Source organism: Eumetopias jubatus, unplaced genomic scaffold (genome assembly GCF_037043125.1).
Source record: "Eumetopias jubatus isolate StellerSeaLion01/CBP00866 unplaced genomic scaffold, mEumJub1_p1.0 scaffold_10, whole genome shotgun sequence".
Classification (NCBI taxonomy): Eukaryota; Metazoa; Chordata; class Mammalia; order Carnivora; family Otariidae; genus Eumetopias; species Eumetopias jubatus.
In genome coordinates this window covers 48,885,493-48,898,090 of record NW_028274816.1, presented here as the reverse complement: position 1 = coordinate 48,898,090, position 12,598 = coordinate 48,885,493, and the positions used below count along the sequence as shown (strand labels likewise).

Sequence of the window (12,598 nt, the reverse complement as noted above, 5' to 3'; positions counted from 1 at the left end):
GCTTTATTTTTTCAAATTTGATCTTTTTTCTTTCTTGGCGAACGCCTAACAAAGACCCATCAAGTAACCTGGAACCTACTGTTTCTCTTAGAAAATATCTTCCTTGCACTCCCAGTTTTTTATTAATATAGAAAATAGTACATTTTATTTATTTGTTTATTTTAAAAGATTTATGTATTTGAGAGAGAGCGCATGCAAAGCCTAAACGGGAGGGGGACAGGCAGAGGGAGAGGAAGAGAATCTCAAGCCCACTCTCCTCTTTGCTTGGAGCAGGAGGCCAGGTTGGATCAACGACCGTGAGATCAAGACCTGAGGGAAACCAAGAGTTGGTCGCTTAGCCGACTGAGCCACCCAGGCCTCCACAAATAGTACATTTTATATTGAGTGCTGGGTATGTTGGTTTTACTTATATACATATATAAAAATGTAGATTTATATACACAAATATATACATATTTTCATTTAAGTGATACCGTATCTTATCACATAATTAAATTCTTTGAGAATGTTTTTATTTTAATCACCTGAGGGTGCTTATCTCAAGTGCACTCCTTAATTCCCATCACCTGTTTCACCCATCCTCCCCTTCTCCCCTCAATCCACCTATTCTCTGGTAACCATCAGTTCTCTATAGTTAAATGTCTGTTTCTTGGTTTGTCTTTGTTTTCCCCCTTTGCTCGTTTATTTTGTTTTTTAAACTCCACATATGAGTGAAATCATATGGTATTTGTCTATGACTTATTTCACTTAGCATTATACTCTCTAGCACTATCCATGTCCTTGCAAATGGGAAGATTTCATTCTTTTTTGTGGCTGAATAGTATTTCATACACACACACACACACACACACACCACACTTCTTTATCCATTCACAATTAATGGACACTTGGGCTGCTTTCATATCTTGGCTATTGTAAATAATGATAAACATAGAGGTCCATGTATCCCTTTGAATTAGTGTTTTTGTATTCTTTGGGTAAATATCCAGTAGTGTGATTGTGAGATCAGATAGTAGGATGGTTCTATTTTTAATTTTTCGAGGAAACTCCGTACTGTTTTCCACAGTGGCTGCACCAGTTTGCATTCCCACCGACAGTGCACAAGGGTTCCTTTTTCTCCACATCCTCACCAACACCTATTATTTTTTATGTTGTAGATTTTAGCCATTCTGTCAGGTGTGAGGTGAGATCTCGTTGTAGTTTTGATTTGTATTTCCCTGATGTGGTGTTGAACATCCTTTCATGTGTCTGTTGGCCGTCTGTATGTCTTTGGAGAAATGTCTGTTCATGTTCTTCTGCTCACTTTTTAATTAGATTATTTGTTTTTTACATTTTGAGTTTTATAAGTTCTTTATATGGTTTGGATATTAACCCTTTATTGGATATGTCATTTGTAGTTATCTTCTCCCATTCCATAGGCTGCCCTTTGGTTTTGTTAACTGTCTCCTTCACTGTGTAGAAGCTTTGTATTTTGACGTAATCCCGATAGTTTATTTTTGCTTTTGTTTCCCTTGCCTCAGGATACCTATCTAGAAAAAAGTTGCTTTGGCCAATGTTTGAGGAATTACGGCCTGTGTTCTTTTCTATGATTTTTATGGTTTTAGGTCTCACATTTAGGTCTTTAATCCATTTTGAATTTATTTTTGTGTATGATGCAAGAAAGTGGTCCAGTTTCATGTTGCTGTTCAGTTTTCCCAATACTGTTTGTTGAAGAGACTCTTTTTCCCATTGGATATTCTTTCCTGCTTTGTCAAAGATTAATTTACCATTTAGTTGTGGGTTCATTTCTGGGTTTTCTGTTCCATTGATCTATATGTCTATTTTTGTGCCAGTACCATACTGTTTTGATTACTACAGCTTTGTAATATAATGTGAAGTCAGGAATTGTAATGCCTCCAGCTTTGTTTTTCTTTATCAAGATTGCTTTGGCTATTCAGGGTTCTTTGTGGTTCCTTACAAATTTTAGGATTGTTTGTTCTACTTCTGTAAAAAATGCTGTTGGTATTTTGATAGGGATTGCATACTTTGGGTAGTATAGACATTTTAAAAATATTTGTTCTTCCAATCCATGAGCATGGAATTTCTTTCCATTTCTTTTCTTGTTTTCAATTTCTTTCACCAGTGTTTTGTAGTTTTCAGAGTTTAGGTCTTTCACCTCTTTGGTTAGGTTTATTCTTAGGAATCTTATTATTTTTGGTGCAATTGTAAATGAGATTGTTTTCTTATTTTCTCTTTTTGGTGCTTCATTATTGGTGGGTAGAAATGCAACATATTTTTGTAGGTGTATTTTGTATCCTGACACTTTACTGAATTCATTTATCAGTTCTAGCAGTTTTTTGATGGAGTGTGTTGGGTTTTCTATGTATTGTATCCTGTCATCTGCAAATACCGAAAGTTGTACTTCTTCCTTACTGATTTGGATGCCTTTTATTTCTTTTCTTTTTAAGATTTTATTTATTTAACAGAGATACAGTGAGAGAGGGAACACAAGTAGGGGGAGTGGGAGAGGGAGAAGCAGGCTTCCCGTCGAGCAGGGAGCCTGATGTGGGGCCCGATCCCAGGACCCCAGGATCATGACCTGAGCCGAAGGCAGATGCTCAATGACAGAACCACCCAGGCGCCCCAGGATGACTTTTATTTCTTCTTGTCTGATTGCTGTGGCTAGGACTTCAATTACTTTGTTGAATAAAAGTGGTGACAGTGGACATCCTTGTCTTATTCCAGACTTTAGGGGAAAGGCTCTCAGTTGTTCTTCATTGAGGATGATGTTAGCTGTGGGTTTTCCATATTTGGCCTTTATTATGTTGAGGTATGTTCTAACACTACTTTGTTGAGGGTTTTTATCATGAATGGGTATTGTACTTTGTCAAGTGTTTTTTCTGCATATATTGACATGGTTATTGTTCTTATCCTTTCTCTTATTGATGTGGTGTGTCAGGTATCATTTGCAAATATTGAACCACCCTTGCAACCCAGGAATAAATCCCCCTTCATTATGGTGAATGATTTTTTTAATGTATTGTTGGATTCGGTTTGCTAGTATTTTGTTGAAGATTTTTGCATCTGTGTTCACCAGAGATATTGGTCTGTAGTTCCCTTTCTTCGCGCTGTCTTTATCTGGTTTTGGTATTAATGATGCTGGCCTCATGGAATGAATTTGGAAGTTTTCCTTTTTTTTTTTTTTTTTTTAATAGTTTGAGAAGAATAGGTATTAAATCTTTTTTAAGTGTTTGGTAGAATTTGCCTGTGAAGCCCTCTGGTCCTGGACTTTTGTTTGTTGGAAGCTTTTTGATTATTGATTCAGTTTCATTGCTGTAATTGGTCTGTTCAAATTTTCTTCCTGCATCAGTTTTGGTAGGTTATGTTTCTAGGAATTTATCCATTTCTTTTAGGGTGTGCAATTTGTTGGCATATATTTTTTCATAATATTCTCTTGCATTTCTGTGGTGTTGCTTGTTAGTTTTCCTCTCTCATTTGTGTTTTTACTTATTTGGTCCTTTCTTTTTTTTTCTTGATAAATCTGGCTAAAGGTTTATCAATTTTATTGATATTTTCAAAGAACCAGCTCCTGGTTTCATTGATCTGTTCTACTGTTTTTTGTTTTTAGTTCCTATACCATTTATTTCTGCTCTAATCTTTATTATTTCCTTCCTTCTGCTGGTTTTGGGTTTTATTTATTCTTTATCTAGCTCCTTTAGGTTATGTTAGCTTCTAAGGTCATGTTATTTGAGATTTTTCTTCTTGAAGTAGGCCTGTATTGGTATAAACTTCCCTCTTAGAACCACTTTTGCTGCATCCTAAAGTTTTGAACCATTGTACTTTCATTTCCATTTGCTTCCATGTATTTTATTTCTTCTTTTATATCCTGGTTGACCCATTCATTGTTTAATAGCATGTTATTTAGCCTTTATGTATTTGTGGTCTTTCCATGTTTTTTCATGTGGTTGACTTCTAGTTTCATAGTGTTGTGGTCAGAAAAGATGCATGGTATGACTTCATTCAATCTTTTTTTTTTTAAGATTTATTTATTTATTTGAGAGTGAGAGAGAAAGAGAGTGCAAGCAGGGGGAAGGGCAGAGGGAGAGGGAGAGAGAATTCCAAGCAGCCTTTCTGCTGAGCCCAGAGCCCACGATGGGGCTGGATCCCACAACCCATGAGATCATGATCTGAGCTGAAACCAAAAGTCAAAAACTCAACTGACAGCCACCCAGGCACCCCCAACTTCATTCAGTCTTTTGGAATTTGTTGAGGTTTGTTTTTTGGCCTAATATGTGATTTGATGTGGAGAATGTTCCATGTGCCCTTGAAAAGAGTGTGTATTTTGCTATTTTAGTATGGGATGTTCTGAATATATCTGTTAAATCCATCTGGTCCAGTGTGTCATTCAAAGCCATTGTTTCCTTCTTGACTTTCTGTTTGGATGATATGAGCATTGATGTAAGTGGGATGTTAATGTTTCCTATTATTGTATTATTATACATTAGTTGCTTTATATTTGTTACTAACTGTTTTAAGTGTTTGGGTGATCACATGTTGTGGAGGTAAATATTGACAATTGTTATATCTTCTTGTTGCATTGTCCCCTTTATTATTTAGTGTCCTTCTTTCTTTCTTGTTACAGTCTTTGTTTTAGAGTCTATTTTGGGGACGCCTGGGTGGCTCATCTGGTTGGGCATCTGCCTTTGGCTCAGGTCATGATCTCAGGGTCCTGGGATCACGTCCCGCATTGGGCTCCCTGCTCAGCGGGGAGCCTGCTTCTCCCTCTGCCTGCTGCTCCCCTGCTTGTGCTCTCTCTCTCCCTGATAAATAAATAAAAATAAAATCTTTTTAAAAAATAGTCTCTTTTGTCTGATATAAATATTGCTACTCTTACTTTCTTCTGACATCCATTCATATGATAAATGTTTCTCCATTCTCTCACTTTCAATCTGCTGGTGTCTTTAGTTCTAAAATGAGTCTCTTGTAGGCAGCATATAGTTGGGTATTGTTTTTGAAAAAAAAATTCTCTATGTCTTCTCCCTTCTGTCACCCTATGTCTTTTTTTTTTTTTTTTAAGATTTTATTTATTTATTTTAGAGACAGAGTGTGCAAGTAGGGGAAGGAGCAGAGGGGGAAGGAGAGGGAGAGAGAGAATCCTAAGCAGACTCCGCACTGAGCAAGGAGTCTGACACAGGACTCGATCTCATGACTGTGAGATCATGACATAAGCCGAAACCAAGAGTTTGACACTTATTTGACTGAGCTACCCAGGCACGCCATGTCACCCTGTGTCTTTTGATTAGAGTGTTTAGTCCATTTACATTCAAAGTAATTATTGGTATGTATTTATTGCCTTTTTATTTCATGTTTTATAGTTTCTGAAGATTTTCTCTGATTCTCATCTTCCACTCTTTCATGATTTGCTGGTTTTATTTAGTGATATATTTGGGTTTCTTTCTCTTTTTCTTTGCATATCTATTAGTGGTTTCCATTAGGTATGTATATAACATCTACTTATAGCACTCTATACTAAGTTCGTGGTCATTAAAGTTTGAACCCATTCTTTACCCCATCCCCATGTTTTAGGTATATGGTGTCATGTTTTACATTTTTTTTTTTTTTGGTGAGATTTTTGACTGATTTTTACAGAAATATTCATTTTTACTGCCTTTGTGTTTCCTACCTTCATACTGTCATTTTTAGTTTTTACTTTCCACTCAAATAATCCCCTTTAATATTTTTTGCAGAGCTTGTTTAGTGGTCATGAATTCTTTCAGTTTTTGTTTGTGTGGGAAACTCTTGATCTCTCCTTCTATTCTGAGTGATAACTTTGCTGCATAGAGTATTCTTGGCTGCAGGTTTTTCCCATTCAGCACTTTGAATATATCATGCCACTTCTTTCTGGCTTGGAAAGTTTGTGCTGAAAAATCTGATAGCCTTGGGGTTCCATTTGTATGCAGCTGTCTTCTTTTGTCTTGCTGCTTTTAATATTTTTCTCATTATATTTTGCCAATATGATTATGATTGTCTTGGTGTGGATCTGCTTTTGTTGATTTTGTTGGGGGTTCTCTGTGCCTCCTGGATCTGGATATCTCTTTCCTTTCCCCAGATTAGGGAAGTTTTCAGCTATTGTTTCTTCAAATAAAGTCTCTGCTTCCCTCTCTCTTCTTCTGGGACTCCTATAATACAAATGTTGTTATTGATGGAGTCACTGTGTTCCCTAAGTCTATTCTTGGTTTGCATAATTCTTTTTTCCCTCTTTTATTCAGCTTGATTACTTTTCATTACTGTCCTCTAAGTCATTCATTTGTTCCTCGGCTTCTTATAATCTGTTGTTCATTCCATCAAATATGTGTCTCATTTTGTTTATGGAGCCCTTTATCTCTACTATGTTATTTCTTATCCCTGGGTTGTTTCACTGATGTCTTCCACTCTTTGGCCAAGACCAGTGAGTATCCTCATAATCATTGCTTTAAATTCTCTATCAGGGGGAGGCCTGGGTGGCTCAGATCCCAGGGTCCTGGAATCGAGTCCCACATTGGGCTCCTTGCTCAGCGGGGAGCCTGCTTCTCCCTCTACCTGCTGCTCCTTCTGCTTATGTGCTCTCTCTCTCTCTGACAAATAAATAAACAAAATCTTTAAAAAAATTCTCTATCAGGCATGTTACTTCTTTTTTTTTTTTAATTTTGTAATTGTTATGTTAATCACCATATATTACATAATTTGTTTTGGTGTAGTGTTCCATGATTCATTGTTTGTTCATAACACCCAGTGCTCCATGCAGAATGTGCCCTCTTTAATACCCATCACCAGGCTACCCCATCCCCCTACCCTCCTCCCCTCTAGAAACCTCAGTTTGTTTTTCAGAGTCCATCATCTCTCCTGGTTCGTCTCCCCCTCTGACTTACTCCCCTTCATTCTTCCTCTCCTGCTATCTTCTTCTTTTTCTTTTTTTTCCCTCAAAATATGTTGCATTATTTGTTTCAGAAGTACAGATCTGTGATTCAACAGTCTTACACAATTCACAGCGCTCACCGTAGCACACATCTTCCCCAATGTCTATCACCCAGCCACCCCATCCCTCCCACCCCCGACCACTCCAGCAACCCTCAGTTTGTTCCTGAGATTAAGAATTCCTCATATCAGTGAGGTCATATGATACATGTCTTTCTCTGATTGACTTATTTCACTCAGCATAACACCCTCCAGTTCCATCCACGTCGTTGCAAATGGCAAGATCTCATTTCTTTTGATGGCTGCATAATATTCCATTGTGTATATATACCACATCTTCTTTATCCATTCATCTGTCGATGGACATCTTGGCTCTTTCCACAGTTTGGCTATTGTGGACATTGCTGCTATAAACATTGGGGTGCACGTACCCCTTCGGCTCCCAATATTTGTATCTTTGGGGTAAATACCCAGTAGTGCAATTGCTAGATCGAATGGTAGCTCTAATTTCAACTGTTTGAGGAACCTCCATACTGTTTTCCAGAGGGGTTGCACCAGCTTGCATTCCCACCAACAGTGTAGGAGGGTTCCCCTTTCTCCACATCCCCGCCAACATCTGTCGTTCCCTGACTTGTTAATTTTAGCTATTCTGACGGGAGTGAGGTGGTATCTCATTGAGGTTTTGATTTGGATTTCCCTGATGCCGAGCGATGTTGAGCACTTTTTCATGTGCCTGTTGGCCATTTGGATGTCTTCTTTGGAAAAATGTCTGTTCATGTCTTCTGCCCATTTCTTGATTGGATTATTTGTTCTTTGGGTGTTGAGTTTGATAAGTTCTTTATAGATTTTGGATACTAGCCCTTTATCTGATAGGTCATTTGCAAATATTTTCTCCCATTCTGTCGGTTGTCTTTTGGTTTTGTGGACTGTTTCTTTTGCTGTGCAAAAGCTTTTTATCTTGATGAAATCCCAATAGTTCATTTTTGCCCTGGCTTCCTGTGCCTTTGGTGATGTTTCTAGGAAGAAGTTGCTGCGGCTGAGGTCGAAGAGGTTGCTACCTGTGTTCTCCTTTAGGATTTGGATGGACTCCTGTCTCACGTTTAGGTCTTTCAACCATTTGGAGTCTATTTTTGTGTGTGGTGTAAGGAAATGGTCCAGTTTCATTCTTCTGCATGTGGCTGTCCAATTTTCCCAACACCATTTGTTGAAGAGACTGTCTTTTTTCCACTGGACATTCTTTCCTGCTTTGTCAAAGATTAGTTGACCATAGAGTTGAGGGTCCATTTCTGGGCTCTCGATTCTGTTCCATTGATCTATGTGTCTGTTTTTGTGCCAGTACCATACTGTCTTGATGATGACAGCTTTGTAATAGAGCTGGAAGTCCGGAATTGTGATGCCGCCAGCTTTGCTTTTCTTTTTCAATATTCCCCTGGCTATTCGGGGTCTCTTCTGGTTCCATACAAATTTTAGGATTATTTGTTCCATTTCTTTGAAAAAAGTGGATGGTATTTTGATGGGGATTGCATTGAATGTGTAGATTGCTCTAGGTAGCATTGACATCTTCACAATGTTTGTTCTTCCAATCCATGAGCATGGAACGTTTTTCCATTTCTTTGTGTCTTCTTCAATTTCTTTCCTGAGTATTTTATAGTTTTCTGAGTACAGATCCTTTGCCTCTTTGGTTAAATTTATTCCTAGGTATCTTATGGTTTTGGGTGCAATTGTGAATGGGATTGACTCCTTGATTTGTCTCTCTTCTGTCTTGTTGTTGGTGTATAGGAATGCCACTGATTTCTGTGCATTGATTTTATAGCCTGCTACTTGACTGAATTCCTGTATGAGTTCTAGCAGTTTTGGGGTGGAGTCTTTTGGGTTTTCCACATAAAGTATCATATCATCTGCAAAGAGTGAGAGTTTGACTTCCTCTTTGCCGATTTGGATGCCTTTGATTTCTTTTTGTTGTCTGATCGCTGTGGCTAGGACTTCTAATACTATGTTGAATAACAGTGGTGAGAGTGGACATCCCTGCCGCGTTCCTGACCTTAGGGGAAAAGCTCTCAGCTTTTCCCCATTGAGAATGATATTCGCTGTAGGTTTTTCATAGATGGCTTTTATGATATTGAGGTATGTACCCTCTATCCCTATACTCTGAAGAGTTTTGATCAAGAAAGGATGCTGTACTTTGTCAAATGCTTTTTCTGCATCTATTGAGAGGATCATATGATTCTTGTTCTTTCTTTTGTTAATGTATTGTATCACGTTGATTGATTTGTGGATGTTGAACCAGCCTTGCAGCCCAGGGATAAATCCCACTTGGTCGTGGTGAATAATCCTTTTAATGTACTGTTGGATCCTATTGGCTAGTATTTTGGTGAGAATTTTTGCATCCATGTTCATCAAGGATATTGGTCTGTAATTCTCCTTTTTGATGGGGTCTTTGTCTGGTTTTGGGATCAAGGTAATGGTGGCTTCATAAAATGAATTTGGAAGTTTTCCTTCCATTTCTATTTTTTGGAACAGTTTCAGGAGAATAGGTATTAATTCTTCTTTAAATGTCTGATAGAATTCCCCTGGGAAGCCATCTGGCCCTGGGCTTTTGTTTCTTGGGAGATTTTTGATGACTGCTTCAATTTCCTTAGTGGTTATAGGTCTGTTCAGGTTTTCTATTTCTTCCTGGTTCAGTTTTGGTAGTTGATACATCTCTAGGAATGCACCCATTTCTTCCAGGTTATCTAATTTGCTGGCATAGAGTTGCTCATAATATGTTCTTATAATTGTTTGTATTTCTTTGGTGTTGGTTGTGATCTCTCCTCTTTCATTCATGATTTTGTTGATTTGGGTCATTTCTCTTTTCTTTTTGATAAGTCTGGCCAGGGGTTTATCAATCTTGTTAATTCTTTCAAAGAACCAGCTCCTAGGTTTGTTGATCTGTTCTACTGTTCTTTTGGTTTCTAGTTCATTGATGTCTGCTCTGATCTTTATTATTTCTCTTCTCCTGCTGGGTTTAGGCTTTATTTGCTGTTCTTTCTCCAGCTCCTTTAGGTGTAGGGTTAGATTGTGTATTTGAGACCTTTCTTGTTTCTTGAGAAAGGCTTGTATTGCTATATACTTTCCTCTCAGGACTGCCTTTGCTGTATCCCAAAGATTTTGGACAGTTGTGTTTTCATTTTCATTGGTTTCCATGAATTTTTTTAATTCTTCTTTAATTTCCTGGTTGACCCATTCATTCTTTAGTAGGATGCTCTTTAGCCTCCATGTATTTGAGTTCTTTCTGACTTTCCTCTTGTGATTGAGTTCTAGTTTCAAAGCATTGTGGTCTGAAAATATGCAGGGAATGATCCCAATCTTTTGGTACCGGTTGAGACCTGATTTGTGACCTAGGATGTGATCAATTCTGGAGAATGTTCCATGGGCACTAGAGAAGAATGTGTATTCCGTTGCTTTGGGATGGAACGTTCTGAATATGTCTGTGAAGTCCATTTGGTCCAGTGTGTCATTTAAAGTCTTTATTTCCTTGTTGATCTTTTGCTTAGAGGATCTGTCCATTTCAGTCAGGGGGCTGTTAAAGTCCCCCACTATTATTGTATTGTTGTCGATGTGTTTCTTTGCTTTTGTTATTAATTGCCTTATATAATTGGCTGCTCCCATGTTCGGGGCATAGATATTTACAATTGTTAGATCTTCTTGTTGGATAGACCCTTTAAGTAGGATATAGTGTCCTTCCTCATCTCTTATTACAGTCTTTGTTTTAAAATCTAGTTTGTCTGATATAAGGATTGCCACCCCAGCTTTCTTTTGGTGTCCATTAGCATGGTAAATGGTTTTCCACCCCCTCACTTTCAATCTGGGGGTGTCTTTGGGTCTAAAATGAGTCTCTTGCAGACAGCATATGGATGGGTCTTGTTTTTTAATCCAATCTGATAGCCTGTGTCTTTTGATTGGGGCATTGAGCCCATTTACATTCAGGGTAACTATTGAAAGGTATGAATTTAGTGCCATTGTATTGCCTGTAAGGTGACTGTTACTGTATGTTGTCTGTGTTCCTTTCTGATCTTTGCTGCTTTTAGGCTCTCTCTTTGCTTAGAGGACCCCTTTCAATATTTCTTGGAGGGCTGGTTTCGTGTTTGCAAATTCCTTTAGTTTTTGTTTGTTCTGGAAGCTTTTTATCTCTCCTTCTATTTTCAATGACAGCCTAGCTGGATATAGTATTCTTGGCTGCATATTTTTCTCGTTTAGTGCTCTGAAGATATCTTGCCAGTCCTTTCTGGCCTGCCAGGTCTCTGTGGATAGGTCTGTTGCCAATCTAATATTTTTACCATTGTAGGTAACATATCTCTTCTCCCGAGCTGCTTTCAGGATTTTCTCTTTGTCTCTGAGACATGTAAGTTTTACTATTAGATGTCGGGGTGTTGACCTATTATTATTGATTTTGAGAGGGGTTCTCTGTGCCTCCTGGATTTTGATGCCTGTTTCCTTCATCACATTAGGGAAGTTCTCTGCTATTATTTGCTCCAATATACCTTCTGCCCCTCTCTCTCTTTCTTCTTCTTCTGGGATCCCAATTATTCTAATGTTGTTTCGTCTTAGCGTATTGCTTATCTCTCGAATTCTGCCCTCGTGATGCTGTAGTTGTTTCTCTTTTTCTCAGCCTCTTTATTTTCCATCATTTGGTCTTCTATATCACTGATTCTCTCTTCTGCCTCATTTATCCTAGCAGTTAGTGCCCCCATTTTTGATTGCACCTCATCAATAGCCTTTTTGATTTCGACTTGGTTAGATTTTAGTTCTTTTATTTCTCCAGAAAGGGTTTCTCTAATAACTTCCACGCTTTTTTCAAGCCCAGCTAGTATCTTTAAAGTCATGATTCTGAACTCTAGGTCCGACATCGTACTAATGTCCGTATTGAGTAGGTCCCTGGCTGACGGTACTACCTCTTGTTCTTTTTGCTGAGGTGATTTTTTTCATCTTGTCATTTTGTCCAGAGGAGAATAGATGAATGAGATAACAAAATGCTAACAGATTTACAACGTCCCCAGCAAATATACTGTATACAAATCAGAAAAGACCTGAAACCAGGGGAAAAGAAAGGGAAAGAAAGAAAAAAGAAAGAGAAAAAAAAAAAAAAGAAAAAGAAAAAAAAAGATAAAAACAAAAACAGAACAATACAAAAAAAGCAGAATGTGATCAAATATGATCAGGCTAGTGCATAGATCAGTGCCACACACTAGATTTTGGGCGTATTTTGGTCTGTTAGAAAAAAGTGCCTCCTAAAATTTTAAAGGAAGACAGACATATATGTACAAAATAAGAGTTGATACAATGAAGGGATAGAAGATGACTGTAAAGATGAAAATTATAAAAGATTTTATAAAAGGACTTGATAAGAAGTTGTTTGAAAAAAGAAAGAAGATTTAAAAAAAAAAAGAAAAAAGGGAGAGAATGTGATGAGGCAGGAGACTAGAACAGAACCATACACTAGTGATTTAGGGTATATTTTTATCTGTTAGAAGAAACTATCTCAAAATTTTAAAGAGAGAACAACTTATATATATATATGCCAAAAATAAGGGTAACTACTATGAAGGGATAAAATATGACTCTAAAAATGAAAAATAAAAAAAAATTTTTTTTTAAAAAAGAGATTGATAAGATGTTGGTTGAAAAA

The 12,598-nt window shown here is 37.6% G+C and overlaps 1 long non-coding RNA gene across 1 annotated transcript in view; it reads left to right on the top strand.

Moving 5' to 3' along the window:
* Nucleotides 1–12,598, top strand: part of LOC148163201 (uncharacterized) — a 71,372-nt gene that overhangs the window by 1,329 nt on the left and 57,445 nt on the right. The gene's annotated exons all lie outside the window — the stretch shown is intronic.